Below are 18208 nucleotides of genomic sequence, written 5' to 3' on the forward strand. Positions count from 1 at the left end.
TATGTTTGGTTTTGTTCTCTGTCTCCCCCTTCTAGACAGTGAGCCCACTGTTGAAAAGGAACTGTCTCTATATGTTGCCAACTTGTACTTCCCAAGCACTTAGTACAGTGCTCTGCACACAGTAAGCGCTCAATAAGTATGATTGATTGATTGATTGATTATCTACTGGGCCACGCTTAAATCTCAGAACGCATTTTTAGTCGTATAAAATTTTGCGTGGGCAGAGGCTCATTCATTCATTCGATAAGTGCTTACTGTGTGCACAGCACTGTACTAGCGCTTGGGAAAGTATGATACAACAATAAAGAATGGTAATCCTGCCCACAACGTGCTCACAGTCTACATGTGGGGAGACAGACGTAAGTACGAATAAACAGACATCAAGTCTACATGTGTGACAGTCACAGTCTACAGTCTACATAAACAGACATCAATGTAAATACATAAAATGACAGATATATACGTAAGTGCTGAGTGGTGGGGAGAAGGGGGAAGAGCAAAGGGAGCAAACTGAGGAAAAATATGGAGCACTGGGTCGTCAGGTTTGGCTGGTGTTTGGTGTTTCCTCTGGGGCGAATAAACAGACATCAATGTAAATACATAAAATGACAGATATATACGTAAGTGCTGTGTGGTGGGGAGAAGGGGGAAGAGCAAAGGGAGCAAACTGAGGAAAAATATGGAGCACTGGGTCGTCAGGTTTGGCTGGTGTTTGGTGTTTCCTCTGGGGCGAATAAACAGACATCAATGTAAATACATAAAATGACAGATATATACGTAAGTGCTGTGTGGTGGGGAGAAGGGGGAAGAGCAAAGGGAGCAAACTGAGGAAAAATATGGAGCACTGGGTCGTCAGGTTTGGCTGGTGTTTGGTGTTTCCTCTGGGGCTTCTCCCTCCAGACTCCATTCCAGCAGGAGAGGCCTCATCCAGTGAATGACGGAGGGACAGAACAGCTGGCTGGAAGGCAGTGACCGAGAGACTGTGGAAGATGCCACAGACCTTGGGCTGGGGCCTGGCTCGTTTTATCCCTTGGTTCCTTTCACCAACGCGTCCTCACCTGCGCCGCCCAAAGCAGCCCCAGAGGAGACCGAAGAAGCCCCAGAGGGACCAGGGGACAGCGTGGGCTCTCAGCATCAACGCCAGAAACCCAAGATGGGAAGTGGGAGTCTGAAACTCGTCCCTCTCTCCATCCCCCCGTCTTACCTCCTTCCCTTCCCCACCTGTATATATGTATATATGGTTGTACATATTTATTACTCTATTTATTTATTTATTTTACTTGTACATTTCTATCCTACTTATTTTATTTTGTTGGTATGTTTGGTTCTGTTCTCTGTCTCCCCCTTTTAGACTGTGAGCCCACTGTTGGGTAGGGACTGTCTCTATGTGATGCCAATTTGTACTTCCCAAGCGCTTAGTACAGTGCTCTGCACATAGTAAGCGCTCAATAAATACGATTGATTGATTGATTGATTGATTGAAACGGAAACTGAGAGGGCTGCCTTCTGGGCAAGAGCGAACAGAATAATAATCATAATGATGGTATTTGTTAAGCGCTTACTACGTGCAAAGCACCGTTCTAAGCGCTGGGGAGGATACAAGGTGATCAGGTTACAATTTTAATCCCCATTGGACAGATGAGGTAACTGAGGCACAGAGAAGTTAAGTGGCTTACCCAAGGTCACACAGCTGGCAAGTGGCGGAGCCGGAATTCGAACCCATGACCTCTGACTCCCAACCCCGCGCTCTTTCCACTGAGCCACGCGATGGGATGGCTGCCTGTGGTTTGGAAAAATGAATTTCCATTGCAGAATCATTTCTGAATTCCCTGTGGTGTTTTAGAGAGTAGAGGTTTTTCTGCTACACGCCTTTTGTAGTGACTTGTACAGAAACGCTCTGGGCTCCTTCTCCAGCCCAGCCCGCACCCTCCGCTCCTCTGCCGCTAACCTCCTCACTGTGCCTCGTTCCCGCCTGTCCCGCCGTCGACCCCCGGCCCACGTCCTTCCCCTGGCCTGGAATCATCATCATCATCATCAATTGTATTTATTGAGCGCTTACTGTGTGCAGAGCACTGTACTAAGCGCTTGGGAAGTACAAGTTGGCAACATATAGAGAGTCCCTACCCACCAGTGGGCTCACAGTCTAAAAGGGGGAGACAGAGAACAAAACCAAACATACTAACAAAATAAAATAAATAGAATAGATATGTACAAGTAAAACAAATAAATAGAGTAACAAATATGTACAAACATATATACATATATACAGATGCAGTGGGGAAGGGAAGGAGGTAAGATGGCGGGGATGGAGAGGGGCCCTACTGAGAGCTCGCCTCCTCCAGGAGGCCTTCCCAGACTGAGCCCCCTTTTTCCTCTCCTCCTCCCCATCCCCTCCGCCCTACCTCCTTCCCCTCCCCACAGCACTTGTATATATTTGTACAGATTTATGACTCTATTTTACTTGTACATATTTACTATTCCATTTATTTTGTTAATGATGTGCATATAGCTGTAGTTCTATTTGCTCTGATGATTTTGACATCTGTCTACATGTTTTGTTTTGTTGTCTGTCTTCCTCTTCTAGACTGTGAGCCCGTTGTTGGGTAGGGACGGTCTCTATATGTTGCCGACTTGTACTTCCCAAGCGCTTAGTGCAGTGCTCAGCACACAGTAAGTGCTCCATAAATACGGTTGAATGAATGAATGACCAACAGATGCCTATCGTGATCCCTTCTTTGTGCTCTTCTGTGCAATAATCCTTTTACATCTGGTGTTTCCCCTACCTAGGTTTTTTTGGAATGTCTGTCTCCATCCTTAAAGGGCAAAGATCATGTCTGCTAATCCTATTGTACTCCTTCAAATGCTTAGTACAGTGCTCTGCACACAGTAAGCCCTAGATAAATACCACTTGTTGATTGCAAACCAAACAGGAGCACACTGACACAGTTCTATTCCACTGAGTATATTTTCGGATATAAAATCAGTTTTTTTGACAGGCAGATGGAGCCTTCCGAGAAATCAAAATTTGAGTCAGCTTTGGGGCAAAATTTAATTCTTTAACCCTATACCACTCCTGCCATTTACAGCTTCAGATAGGAAATCAAACCAACAAAAAACACCTTTTAAAGCACCAGGTCTGGCTCCCTGCTTGACTGACTGCTAGGAAAAAAGAGCATTTCCCAGGCTTTTTCTCAGGTCCATAAGCAGGCAAGAGTATTAAGATCTGAGCTAACTGCTGAGTGGTTGTGCCTAAAACTATGGAAATAGCCACAAGGCAAGAACAGCAGGATGTATAAGAGAACGGTGGGAAGGGACTATGCTCCAACTGCATAAAATGCTGTTAATAACAGGTTTGGCTCAAGAGCCTCAGGTTCAGTAGTCTGAAAGGTCCGTTGCAGGTGACATCAGAATGCTGATTTCTGCATTTAGATCAGGGGTAGACCTATTTTGTTCCACAGGCCACATACCAATCATTCAATAGTAATAGTAGTAATTGAATATGCTGAGGGCAAAGCTATGTGGTTAGGAAAGCAGAACAGAAATATTAGACACATTATCTGCCCTCAAGGAGCTGGGGGAGACAGGCATAGAAAATATTTACACAGAGTAATAAGTAATTTAATAGTGTTTATTGCCTGCCTTTTGCTAGCAGAGCACTATATTAAGCTCTTGGGAGAGTTCAATGCTTAATACAGTTCTCTGTACACAATAAGCATTCAGTAAATGATTGATTGAGTCAGATGATGTAAAGGACAGTCCCTGCCTTCAAGGAGTTTACAATGCTTAAGGAGAGACAGGCAAACACAAATTATTTCCAAAAAGAGAATGCAGAAGGAAGGCCAAAAAATGCAATAACCAGAGTATGGAAAGACTGAATTAGTGACTGAAAAAGTAGAGTGCATAGTTCAGTCAGAGGACGTGGGTTCTAATCCCGGCTCCACCACTTGTCTGCTGTGTGACCTTGGGTAAGCCGCTTGACTTTTCTGTGCCTCAGTTACCTCATCTGTAAAAGGGGGATTAAGACTGTGAGCCCCACATGGGACAAGCTGATTACCATGTATCTCCCCCAGTGCTTAGAACAGTGCTTGGCATATAGTAAGCGTTTAACAAATACCATCACTATATACCCAAGTACTTATGGCTGTTGAAATGACACAATGAGGAATAATAATTAATTGTGGTAGGCCCCTTGGAGGAGGTGGACAGAGTTATGATCAATCAGTGGTATTTATTGAGCACTTGGATGCAGAGCAATATAGTAAGCACTTTTTTTATGATGGCATTTATTAAGCACTTACTATGTGCAAAGCACTGTTCTAAGCACTTGGGAGAGTACGGTACAACAGAGTTGGTAGATGCATTATCATCATCATCATCATCAATCGTATTTATTGAGCGCTTACTGTGTGCAGAGCACTGTATTAAGCGCTTGAGAAGTACAAATTGGCAACATATACAGTCCCTACCCAACAGTGGGCTCACAGTCTAAAAGGGGGAGACAGAGAACAAAACCAAACATACTAACAAAATAAAATAAATATCTGCCCACAGTAATAATAATAATAATAATAATGATGGCATTTATTAAGCGCTTACTATGTGCAAAGCACTGTTCTAAGCGCTGGGGAGGTTAGGTGATCAGGTTGTCCCTCGTGGGGCTCACAGATTTAATCCCCATTTTACAGATGAGGGAACTGAGGCCCGGAGAAGTTAAGTGACTTGCCCAAAGTCACACAGCTGACAATTGGTGGAGCCGGGATTTGAACCCATGACCTCTGACTCCAAAGCCCGTGCTCTTTCCTACTGAGCCACGCTGCTTCTCTCAGTAAGCATACAGTCTAGAGGGATCTATTGTATAGATCTATGATTTACTTAATAATAATGTTATTAAGCATTTACTATGTGCCAAGCACTGTTCTAAGCACTGGGGTAGATAAAAGGCAATGAGGTTGTCCCACGTGGGGCTCATAGTCTTAATCCCCATTTGACAGATGAGGTAACTGAGGCACAGAGAAGTTAAGTGGCTTGCCCAAGGTCACACAACAGGCAACTGGCGGAGCTGGAATTAGAACCCACATCCTCCGACTCCCAAGCCCATGTTCTTTCCACAAAGCCGTGCTGCTTCTCTCTTCTATCTATGATCTACTTTATAGGTCTGCCAGCGATCCGTAAATCAATCAATCGTATTTATTGAGCGCTTACTGTGTGCAGAGCACTGTACTAAGCGCTTGGGAAGTCCAAGTCGGCAACATATAGAGACAGTCCCTACCCAACAGTGGGCTCACAGTCTAAAAGGGGGGAGACAGAGAACAAAACCAAACATACTAACAAAATGAAATAAATAGAATAGATATGTACAAGTAAAATAGAGCAATAAATATGTACAAACATATATACAGGTGCTGTGGGGAAGGGAAGGAGGTAAGATGGGGGGGATGGAGAGGGGGACGAGGGGGAGAGGAAGGAAGGGGCTCAGTCTGGGAAGGCCTCCTGGAGGAGGTGAGCTCTCAGTAGGGCCTTGAAGGGAGGAAGAGAGCTTAAAGAGAGGGGCTGTGAGGTTAAAATGACCAAGAGCAGCCGCTTTCACCTGCAGTCGGTCTGAAGGGTCTTTGAACCAGCCAGTCACAATTAAACAACCTCAGACCTCTCAACTTGAGGCATGCTGAGTAACTCCACTCCTTAAAAAAAAACTCCAGCAGTTGCCCATTCCCCTCTGCATCAAGCAAAAACTCCTGGGCTTCGCCCTAAGGCACTCAACCAGTTTTCTCCCTCTCATCCACTCTCTTCTCACACTGCACTGACAGCTTGCACTCTAAATTCTTCTTAGGTTACCCCAGTCATTGTACCTAGTTCTCATCAGTGCTTTGGACATAGCAAGCGCTTAATAAATGCCATTATTATTATTTTTAGACTGTGAGACCACCTTTTAGACTGTGAACCCACAGTTGGGTAGGGACTGTCTCTATATGTTGCCAACTTGTACTTCCCAAGCGCTTAGTACAGTGCCCTGCACACAGTAAGCGCTCAATAAATGTGATTGATGATGATGATGATCTCTCCCACTGTCGACCTCTAGCTCAGCACCTTCCCCTGCTGCCTGAAACTCCCTCCTCTAAATTCTTCTGTCTACAGATGAACTTACTGTCTGTTTCTTCTGCTAAATTGTAAAAAACTTGAGGATTCATTCATTCGATCATATTTATTGAGCACTTACTGTGTGCAGAGCACTGTACTTAGCACTTGGGAAGTACAAATCGGCAACAGATAGAGACGGTCCCTACCCAACAATGGACTAGAAGGGGGAGACAGACAACAAAAACAAAACAAGTAGACAGGTGTCAATACTATCAGAATAAATAGAATTATTCATAGGGATGTGCCTACTAAATTTATTATCATCATCAATCGTATTTATTGAGCACTTACTGTGTGCAGAGCACTGTACTAAGCGCTTGGGAAGTACAAGTTGGCAACATATAGAGACAGTCCCTACCCAACAGTGGGCTCACGGTCTAAAAGGTAGTAGTAGTAGTAGTTGTTGTAGTAGTAGTAGTAGTTGTTGTAGTAGTAGTTGTAGTAGTTGTAGTAGTAGTATTTATTAAGTGCTTACTTTGTGCAGAACACTGCAATAAGGTTTTGGGAGAGAATACCCAAGTGGGAATTAGATATAATAATAATAATGATGGCATTTATTAAGCGCTTACTATGTGCAAGGCACTGTTCTAAACGCTGGGGAGGTTACAAGGTGAAAAGGTTGTCCCACGTGGGGCTCACCATCTTTATCCCCATTTTACAGATGAGGTAGCTGAGGCCCAGAGAAGTTAAGTGACTTGCCCAAAGTCACACAGCATGGTCCCTGTCCCTCGGGGGTTCATCGTCAAAGAATCTTATACTCTCCCTAGAGCTTAGTGCTGAGCTTTACCCGTAGTAGGCTCAGTATGTACTTTTGATTAATTGACCGACCACAGCCCCCCCCATTTTCCAAGCCCTTCTCCAATTAATTTTTAAACTCCCGCATTTCTATTTCCCTGACTGCCTGCTCAGCCTTTCTGTGCAACCAGTACTCACAGCCTCATGAAACACTTTCGTACGTATCTTACATACCATAAGTAGTAGTAGCATTATAAATCAGTGATAATAATGGTAGTATTTGATAGGCACTTACTATGTGCCAAGCGCTGTACTAAGCACCTGGTTAGATACAAGATAATCAGGTCCCACACGGGACTCACGGTTTAAGTAGAAGGGAGAACAGGTTTTGAATCCCCATTTTGCAGTTGAGAGAACTGAGGCCCAGAGAAGTTAAGTGACTTGCCCAGGGTCACACAGCAGACAAGTGACAGAGCCGGATTTAGAACCCAGATCCTCTGCCTCCCAGACTTCTTTCCATTCGGTGATGCCGCTTCTCACTAACTCACGTCCATATCCCCTTTCCCTTCCTCCTATTTGTAATTTACTTTAAATGCCTGTCTCCCTGGCTAGATTTTGGAGAAGCAGCGTGGCTCAGTAGGAAAGAGCCCGGGCTTTGGAGTCAGAGGTCATGGGTTCCTATCCCAGCTCCGCCAATTGTCAGCTGGGTGACTTTGGGCAAGTCACTTCACTTCTCTGTGCCTCAGTTACCTCATCTGGAAAATGGGGATTAAATCTGTGAGCCCCAAGAGGGACAACCTGATCACCTTGTAACCTCCCCAGCGCTTAGAACAGTGCTTTGCACATAGTAAGCGCTTAATAAATGCCATCATTATTATTATTATTATTTTAAACTTCTTATAGACAGGAACCATGTCTATTAATTTTGTTGCCCTCTCCCAAGCCTTTTGTACAGTATTCTGCACACAATAGGCGCTCCATAAATACCGTTGATTGACGGCTAGATGTGGCGCGTTACTGTATGTATCTTGAGCTGACTCAGAGCTAGCAGGAGCCGTTGCGCCTGAAGAACTGCACTTCTGGGGAGAGAGATTATCAGCGAAGGCCAAATAGAGTAGATCGGCAAGCCATATTTTGGCTACTCTGAGTTCCTTTCTTCTTGCCCGTTCTACCACCGTGGTGCATTACCTTCTCATCCGTGACAGCGCTCAGAGAAAAGGACCTTGTGTTTCAGATGTAGGCCATCACAGACACATCTTAGAAACAAAGCCCTGCTTTAAACCCTGCCAACGGGAGTTTGATCTAGTTTCTGTTTTTCCCTGTTCTAGCTTGATGGGGGCACATTACTGAGCAGGAAAAACCCAAGGACCACAGAACCTAACCACTCAGAAACAATGCAGCTTTGCAAAGACTCCTGATCTGCTAACTCTAATGATGGTGGGTTCCATCATCACCTCGAAGGTTTTTGGTAGAGCAGTTTGTGGATCCAGTATAAAGAGCATGGCAGGGCAATTTTCCCACCTTTAATAATTATTATAGGTCCATTTTTGGTTTGGATGCTGGACATGAAGGATGTGCTGTTGACGACAACAGGGAAGGGAAGTGAAACGGCAACGTCACCCCCACGAATTTTAGGATGTTGCAAAGTTTGTGACTGTAACTGTACTCAGTAATAATACTAAGGTTTCCCCTTTTAGACTGTGAGCCCACTGTTGGGTAGGGACTGTCTCTATGTGTTGCCAATTTGTACTTCCCAAGCGCTTAGTACAGTGCTCTGCACATAGTAAGCGCTCAATAAATATGATTGATTGATTGATTGATTGATTGTGTGCTTACTATGGGCCAAGCACTGTGGTAGACATTAAGCTAATTTGTTCAGACACAGTACCCATCCCACAGGGGGCTCAGACTAAGGAAAAGGGAGAACAGGTATTTTCCCCCCATTTTACAGTTGAGGAAACTGAAGCACCAAGAAGTTAAGTGAGTTGCCCAAGATCACACAGCAGGCAAGTAGCAAAGTCAAGATTAGAACCCGGGTCCTTTCCCTGGACTGTGCTCTTTCCATTAGGCCGCATTGCTTCTCAAGGAGCTGTTGTGACTATTGGATTCTGGAGTCTGAATTCTAGATACTGGATTCTGAATTCTGGACAGCATTGACTGAGTAATAAGGTGACTGAAATGGCAATGTTCTGGCGGTCTTTTGATAGTCATCATTTCCCCACTGTTCTTACGTTGTTCTACTTTAATCTTATACAGTTTTCCTCATGTGCCCACCTCCCAGCATCCCCACTCCCTTTTAATAACTTTAATAACTCATAATTTTAGATAATAATAATAATAACCATAATATTATGGTTGTACATATTTATTACTCTATTTATTTATTTATTTTACTTGTACATATCTATCCTATTTATTTTATTTTGTTAGTATGTTTGGTTTTGTTCTCTGTCTCCCCCTTTTAGACTGTGAGCCCACTGTTGGGTAGGGACTGTCTCTATATGTTGCCAATTTGTACTTCCCAAGCGCTTAGTACAGTGCTCTGCACATAGTAAGCACTCAGTAAATACGATCGATGATGATGATGATGATGATAATGGTATTTGTTAAGCGCTTACTATGTGCCAAGCACTGTTCTCAGCGCTGGGGTAACTACAAGGTAATGAGGTTGTTCCATGTGGGGCTCACAGTCTTAATCCCCATTTAACAGATGAGGTAATAATAATGTTGGTATTTGTTAAGTGCTTATTATGTGCCAAGCACTGTTCTAAGTGCTGGAGTAGATACAAGGTAATCAGGGTGTCCCACGTGGGGCTCACAGTCTCGATCTCCATTTTACAAGAGAGGTAGCTGAGGCACCGAGAAGTTAAGTGACTTTCCCAAAGTCACACAGCTGACAAGTGGCGAAGCCGGGATTAGAACCCACGACCTCTGACTCCTAAACCCATGCTCTTTCCACTAAGCCACGTTGCTTCTTAAAACTGAATTCGACCAACACTTCTCAATACCTGGAGGGTAATTGAATGGAATGATGGTATTTGTTAAGCGCTTACTATGTGCCAAACACTGTTCTAAGAGCTGGTGTAGATACAAGATTATCAGGTTGTCCCACGTGGGGCTCACAGTCTTAATCCCCATTTTACAGATGAGGTAACTGAGGCACAGAGAAATTAAGTGACTTGCCCAGAGTCACACAGCTGACAAGTGGCAGAATCGGGATTAGAACCCATGGCCTCTGACTACCAAACCCGTGCTCTTTCCACTAAGCCACGCTGCTTCTCACCTGAGGTAACCGAGGCACAGGGAAGTTAATAATAATAATAATAATAATGGCATTTGTTAAGCGCTTACTATGTGCAAAGCACTGTTCTAAGCACTGGGGAGGATACAAGGTGATCAGGTTGTCCCGCGTGAGGCTCACAGTCTTCATCCCCATTCTACAGATGAGGGAACTGAGGCCCAGAGAAGTTCAGTGACTTGCCCAAAGTCACCCAGCTGACAAGTGGCGGAGCTGGGATTTGAACCCACGCCCTCGGACTCCAAAGCCCGGGCTCTTTCCACTGAGCCACGCTGCTTCTCTGATCTTGAACCCTCAGCCAGGGAGCAGGGATTGTGACCTTATTAGTAGTAGTAGTAATAATAATAAGAACAGTAATATTTGTTCACCATGTGTCAAGCACTGTTTTAAGCCCTGGGGAAGACACAACTTAATCAGTTGTGTCCCTGAATTCACAGGGAGCCCCACATGGGGCTCACAGACTAAATAGACGGGAGAAGAGGTATTAAAGCCTCCTTTTACTGTTGAGGACACTGAGGCCCAGAAACATAAAGTGACTTGTCCAAGGTCACACAGCAGACACCTGGTGGAGCTGGGATGGGAACCCAGGTCCTCTGACTCCCAGACTTGTGCTCTTTCCACTAGGCCATGCTACTTTATTTACCCTCCGTCGTGCTCTTCCCCAGCACTTAGAACAGACCGTGTACAGTAAGGGCTCAATGAATACCACTGATTGAGCGAGTAAGGGCTCAATGAATACCACTGATTGACCGAGTAGTGATGAAGATGGGAGAGAAGAAAGAATAAAACAGGAAGGGGCAAAAATAGACTAAAAAAGGAAATGGCTGTGAACCAGCAGTATTTACCGAGTGCTGCAGGCAGAGTACAAAGTGCTGCGGAAAGTAGAATGGAACTGGTAGACGTGGTCCCTGCCCTTAAGGAGTTTGCCGTCTAAAGGGGAAGACGGATACTAAAGTCAATTCCAAATAGAAGGAAGAAGGGCAAGGGAATTGGGACCTGAGTGAGTGCTTCACCCTGGGCTTCAAGGCTGTCCATCCCCTCGCCCCCTCCTACCTCACCTCCCTTCTCTCCTTCTCCAGCCCAGCCCGCCCCCTCCGCTCCTCCGCCGCTAATCTCCTCACCGTACCTCGCTCTCGCCCGTCCCGTCATCGACCCCCGGCCCACGTCATCCCCCGGGCCTGGAATGGCCTCCCTCTGCCCCTCCGCCAAGCTAGCTCTCTTCCTCCCTTCAAGGCCCTGCTGAGAGCTCACCTCCTCCAGGAGGCCTTCCCAGACTGAGCCCCTTCCTTCCTCTCCCCCTCGTCCCCCTCTCCATCCCCCGCATCTTACCTCCTTCCCTTCCCCACAGCACCTGTATATATGTATATATGGTTGTACATATTTATTACTCTATTTTATTTGTACATATCTATTCTATTTCTTTTATTTTGTTAGTATGTTTGGTTTTGTTCTCTGTCTCCCCCTTTTAGACTGTGAACCCACTGTTGGGTAGGGACTGTCTCTTGATGTTGCCAATTTGTACTTCCCAAGGGCTTAGTACAGCGCTCTGCACATAGTAAGCGCTCAATAAATACGATTGATGATGATGATGATGATGACTATCTCTTTATGTTGCCAATTTGTACTTCCCAAGTGCTTAGTACAGCGCTCTGCACATAGTAAGCGCTCAATAAATACGATTGATGATGCTTACGGTAGAGTGTATGTAACTCTCTTCACCACGACCGAGCAAAAATCTCGCATCCGCAGTTGCAGCTGCCTTCGTGCTCTCGACGCCCCCGAATGAACCGCCTGTCCCCAGCATGCTCCGTGTGTGTCAGGCTCCTTATAAAAGCCACTGCTGAGCCTTGGCCGGCCCCTCTTCACTACGGTAGCGGAGCGAAACATCTGATTACTGCAGACTCACCTCCCGTCGTACTCTCGGCCTCCACCTCCATAGCTGAGTGACCTGCCTTTCCTCCCCACTACCCAGGGGTTCTGCCCCTGAAATATTTTATGTGCCAGCACGTTACCACCTCAGGAACTGTCACCAGCTCCATCTGCACCATCGAGGACATCCCAACCCAGCCTCCTTTCCACCACTCTGGAGGGAGAGAGACCAGCACCTTCAGCACATTTAGACTGTGAGCCCACTGTTGGGTAGGGACTGTCTCTATATGTTGCCAATTTGTACTTCCCAAGCGCTTAGTACAGTGCTCTGCACATAGTAAGCGCTCAATAAATACGACTGATTGATTGATTTAGCCATATAACCTCTGGAAGGCTAGTGGCTGCAGTAGCTGTGGCTACAGGTGTGCTGTGGTCCCTGAATCACAAAGAGCCTGAAATTCTGCACCTCAGGACCCCATCAACTTTTGTTTACTGTGGATTTGTCCTTGTTTCTTAGACCATTTTTTAATTTCTGGAGAAGCAGCTTGGCTCAGTGGAAAGAGCCCGGGCTTTGGAGTCAGAGGTCATGGGTTCAAACCCCGGCTCCGCCAATTGTCAGCTGTGTGACTTTGGGCAAGTCACTTAAACTTCTCTGTGCCTCAGTGATCTCATCTGTAAATGGGGATGAAGACTGTGAGCCCCCCGTGGGACAACCTGATCATCTTGTAACCTCCCCAGCGCTTAGAACAATGCTTTGCACATAGTAAGTGCTTAATAAATGCCACTGTGGTACTTGTTAGGCGCTTACCTGTGTATCAAGCACTACAGTAAGCTCTGTGGTAGATACAAGATAATCAGGGCCTACCTGAGGCTCACAGAAGTAGGAGGCAGAACAGGTTGAATCCCCATTTTGCAGATGAAACCGAGGCCCAGAGAAGTTAAGTGACTTACCCAAAGTCACACAGCAGGTGCATGGTGGAGTTGGGATTAAAACGCAGGTTTTCTGACTCACAGGACCATGCTCTTTCCACTAGACCGCCCTGCTTCTCTTACTACTATGTAAAATATGTTCAAAAGTGCCATGAGGGCAATCAGGAGCAGTCAACCTGAACAGGATATTTCATTCACAAATCTGCTCTCTGAGAACCCTTTGCAGAAGCACCTGCCTCTGCAATTTCCAAGAAACATCAAGAGGCAGGAAACTGCAAAAATCAAGAGGTAGATGAAAGTAACCCATCAAACAGCCTACTCAGAACTGTACTCAAGAGAAATCACTGGAGGTGTGATAAGTCTTTGTGAATCATGATTTTGATTTTGTGTTGCTAATTTGGTAAATTATTCTGTGGCCAGAACCCTGGCACAAACGTTAAGGTTTCTGATTCACTTTCACTGCCTAGACATCTTTCTGCTAGGAGATTAACCATAGGCATAAGGGTGCATTAGAGACTCTTTTGGGTGAGGAGGTGAAAGAGATTCAATTCCTGAAACCCTATGGTTTGTCCTTTTAATACTGATTTTAATAATAATAATATTCAATCAATCAATCAATTGTATTTATTGAGCGCTTACTGTGTGCAGAGCACTGTACTAAGCTCTTGGGAAGTACAAGTTGGCAACATATAGAGACAGTCCCTACCCAACAGTGAGCTCACATTCTAGAAGGGGGAGACAGAGAACAAAACCAAACATATTAACAAAATAAAATAGAGTAGATATGTACAAGTAAAATAGAGTAATAAATATGTACAAACATATATACATATATACAGGTGCTGTGGGGAAGGGAAGGAGGTAAGATGGGGGGATGGGGAGGAGGGGGAGAGGAAGGAGGGGGCTCAGTCTGGGAAGGCCTCCTGGAGGAGGTGAGCTCTCAGTAGGGCCTTGAAGGGAGGAAGAGAGCTAGCTTGGCAGATGGTGATGATGATAATGATGGTGATGGCATTTATTGGTTGTACATATTTATTACTCTATTTATTTATTTATTTATTTATTTTACTTGTACATTTCTATCCTACTTATTTTATTTTGTTGGTATGTTTGGTTCTGTTCTCTGTCTCCCCCTTTTAGACTGTGAGCCCACTGTTGGGTAGGGACTGTCTCTATGTGATGCCAATTTGTACTTCCCAAGCGCTTAGTACAGTGCTCTGCACATAGTAAGTGCTCAATAAATACGATTGATTGATTGATTTATTAAGCGCTTACTATGTGCAAAGCACTGTTCTAGGCGCTGGGGAGGTTACAAGGTGATCAGGTTGTCCCACAGGGGGTTCACAGTCTTAATACCCATTTTACAGATGAGGTAACTGAGGCACAGAGAAGTTAAGTGACTTGCCCAAAGTCACACAGCTCACAGTTGGCGGAGCCTGGATTTGAACCCATGACCTCTGACTCCAAAACCCAGGCTCTTTCCACTGAGCCATGCTGCTTCTCTAGCTTTTCCCCCAACCACCCTCAAGCTTGCAATGCCCATAATTAAATTTGGTCAGGAGAAATTCATTCATTGTTGTATTTATTGAGTGCTTACTGCATGCAGAGCACTTTACTAAGCGCTTGGGAAGTACAAGTCGGCAACATATAGAGACGGTCCCTACCCAACAACGGGCAACAACCCAACAAGAAATGTAACTGCGATGTTTACGCGGCCCGGGGCTTAAATAAGATTGGAAAATTATAAATATTTTATTAATCAGAATGGTTCCCAGCAGCCATCAACGGGACTGTTCCAACAGTACTGCTATTCCAGGCCACAGTCAGATTCTTCCTAGCTCTCTGAGGAGACTGCAGCCTTTCCCATCATCATCATCAATCGTATTTATTGAGCGCCTTCTGTGTGCAGAGCACTGTACTAAGCGCTTGGGAAGTACAAATTGGCAACATATAGAGACAGTCCCTACCCAACAGTGGGCTCACAGTCTAAAAGGGGGAGACAGAGAACAAAACCAACCATACTAACAAAATAAAATAAATAGAATAGATATGTACAAGTAGAATAAATAAATAAATAAATAAATAGAGTAATAAATATGTACAAACATATACATCATCATCATCATCAATCGTATTTATTGAGCGCTTACTGTGTGCACAGCACTGTACTAAGCGCTTGGGAAGTACAAATTGGCAACATATAGAGACAGTCCCTACCCAACAGTGGGCTCACAGTCTAAAAGGGGGAGACAGAGAACAAAACCAACCATACTAACAAAATAAAATAAATAGAATAGATATGTACAAATAAAATAGAGTAAAAAAATATGTACAAACATATATACATATATACAGGTGCTGTGGGGAAGGGAAGGAGGTAAGATGGGGGGGATGGAGAGGAGGACGAGGGGGAGAGGAAGGAAGGGGTGAAGATTGGGAGGGCCTCCTGGAGGAGGTGAGCTCTCAGCAGGGCCCAGTGAATGTTTGACCAGGTAGCAAACACAAAATGAGGACAGATTTGATTTAGGTTCTGTTTATTTTTCTGCTCTTGGCAGTAGCATCTTAGCAAATAAGCAGCTTTGAAAATTTGGGAATTTGCAGCAGCTTTTGTCCCTCTCTCAGTAACGCTAGGAAAAAGTGCCACCATTCTGTTTTGTTCTTTCATTTGCTAATCGGTGCCTGCTCGGTTATCTCATTTGCAGGCCAATACCCAGAATGTTTTCCTGGCCTTGCATGTGACTGCAGAACTGTTCCTTAGGACCATTTTGGCAGAAAAGCTTTGATAAATCACCACCCCCAAATGAGAGGGAAGGTCAAGTTACTTCATCAGTCAGTCAATCTGCTTACTATGTGCAGAGCACTGTACTAAGCGCAGTCAAAAATATTTCTGGAGTACTTCGTGTGCCCAGCACCCAATTGTTATTGAGAGAGTACAAAAAAATTAGCAATTTTGAGGGCCCCAACCCAAAATTTAGCAATAATTATGGTATTAAGCGCTTACTAGGTGCCAGGCACTGTTCTAAACGCTGGGATAGATACAGGTAATCAGACTGTCCCATGCAGGGCTCACGCTTTTTATCCCCATTTTACAGATGAGATAAAGAGAAGAGAAGCAGCGTGGCTCAGTGGGCTTTGGAGTCAGAGGTCATGGGTTCGAATCCCGGCTCCACCAATTGTCAGCTGGGTGACTTGGGGCAAGTCACTTAACTTCTCTGTGCCTGTTACCTCATCTGTAAAATGGGGATGAAGACTGTGAGCCCCCGTGGGACAACCTGATCACCTTGTAACTTCCCCAGCGCTTAGAACAGTGCTTTACACATAGTAAGCACTTAATAAATGCCATTATTATTATTATTATTAGATAACTGAGGCACAGAGAAGTTAAGTAACTTGCCCGAGTTCACACAGCAGACAAGTGGCGGAGTCGGGATTAGAACCCAAGTCCTCTGACTCCCAAGCCCGGGCTCCTGCCACTAAGCCAAGCTGCTTGGTCTAATGTGGCCTGAGATCTGGGTTGCAATGCTGACTTGGTGCTTGCCCTTGGGCAAGTCACTTCACTTTGCATACCCCAGTTTTCTCAACTGTAAAATGGGATTTAAGGAACTGCGTGTGATCTGATCGTATTTCCCCCAGAGTTTAACACAATAAAGAAGCAGCTTGGCTTAGTGGAAAGAGCCCGGGTTTGGTAGTCGGAGGTCGTGGGTTCTAATCCTGCTCCATCACGTCTGCTTGTGTGACATTGGGCAAGTCACTTGACTTCTGTTTGCCTCAGTTACCTCATTCATTCATTCATCATCATCATCATCATCAATCGTATTTATTGAGCGCTTACTATGTGCAGAGCACTGTACTAAGCACTTGGGAAGTACAAATTGGCAACATATAGAGACAGTCCCTACCCAACAGTGGTCTCACAGTCTAAAAGGGGGAGACAGAGAACAAAACCAAACATACTAACAAAATAAAATAAATAGAATAGAGATGTACAAGTAAAATAGAGTAATAAATATGTACAGACATATATACAGGTGCTGTGGGGAAGGGAAGGAGGTAACATGGGGGGGATGGAGAGGGGGACGAGAGGGAGAGGAAGGAAGGGGCTCAGTCTGGGAAGGCCTCCTGGAGGAGGTGAACTCTCAGTAGGGCCTTGAAGGGAGGAAGAGAGCTAGCTTGGTGGATGGGCAGAGCGCTTACTGTGTGCACAGCACTGTACTAAGCGCTTGGGAAGTACAAGTCGGCAACATATAGAGGCGGTCCCTACCCAGCAATGGGCTCACAGTCTAGAAGGGGGGAGACAGACAACAAAACAAAACATGTGGTCAGGTGTCAAGTCATCAGAATAAATAGAAGTAAAGCTAAATGCACATCACTGACAAAATAGGTAGAATAGTAAATATGTACTAGAATCTGTAAAATGGTGAGCCCCACGTGGGACAGCCTGCTTACTTTGTATCTACCGCAATGCTTAGAACAGTGCTTGGCACATAGTAAGCGCTTAACAAATACCATAATTATGATTATCATTAATGTGTGGCATGTAGCAAACGCTTAACAAATACCACAGTTACAGCAGACAAGATCCCTAGTCAATATCCCATGATGTTAGTGGTCCTTTGCTATGGAGCTGTCACCTGCGTCACCTTTCTACCTGCTCAGATGAAGTGATGTACATGAGTTAGTCTTTAAGTCTGTTTATTGTTGTATTGTACGCTCCCAAGTGCTTAGTACAGGGCTTTGCACACAGTAAGCGCTCAGTAAATACGATTGAATGAAAGAATAAGGTGAATCAAAGTGTGTAGATAAGTGTTATGGGAGGGAAATGTTATGGAATGTGAGTAGGAGGGCACAGTTTTGAAGAGCAGGGGATGAATGTGCAGATGAACAGTCAGGACCCTCATCTCCCCTTCCCACCCAATTTTCAGTCTGCAACTTGCCATCGCAATATAAGAGTAGTAGCAGCGATGGTTCCCAGCGCTTAGAACAGTGCTCGGCACAGAGTAAGCGCTAAACAAATGCCATTATTATTATTTACCAAGCTTATTTTCCTCTGAAATTATCCGCATAAACCTGTAAATTCCCTGAGGGCTGATTCTTTTTTCAACATTTTTTTGTTAAACACTTACCGTGTGCCAGGTGCTGTACTAAGTGCTGGGATAGATACAAGCTATCTTGATACAAGCTGAGAAGCAGCGTGGCTTGATGGAAAGAGCACAGGCTTGGGAGTCGGGGGTCATGGGTTCAAAT

Source organism: Tachyglossus aculeatus, chromosome 22, assembly GCF_015852505.1.
Source record: "Tachyglossus aculeatus isolate mTacAcu1 chromosome 22, mTacAcu1.pri, whole genome shotgun sequence".
Lineage (NCBI taxonomy): Eukaryota > Metazoa > Chordata > Mammalia > Monotremata > Tachyglossidae > Tachyglossus > Tachyglossus aculeatus.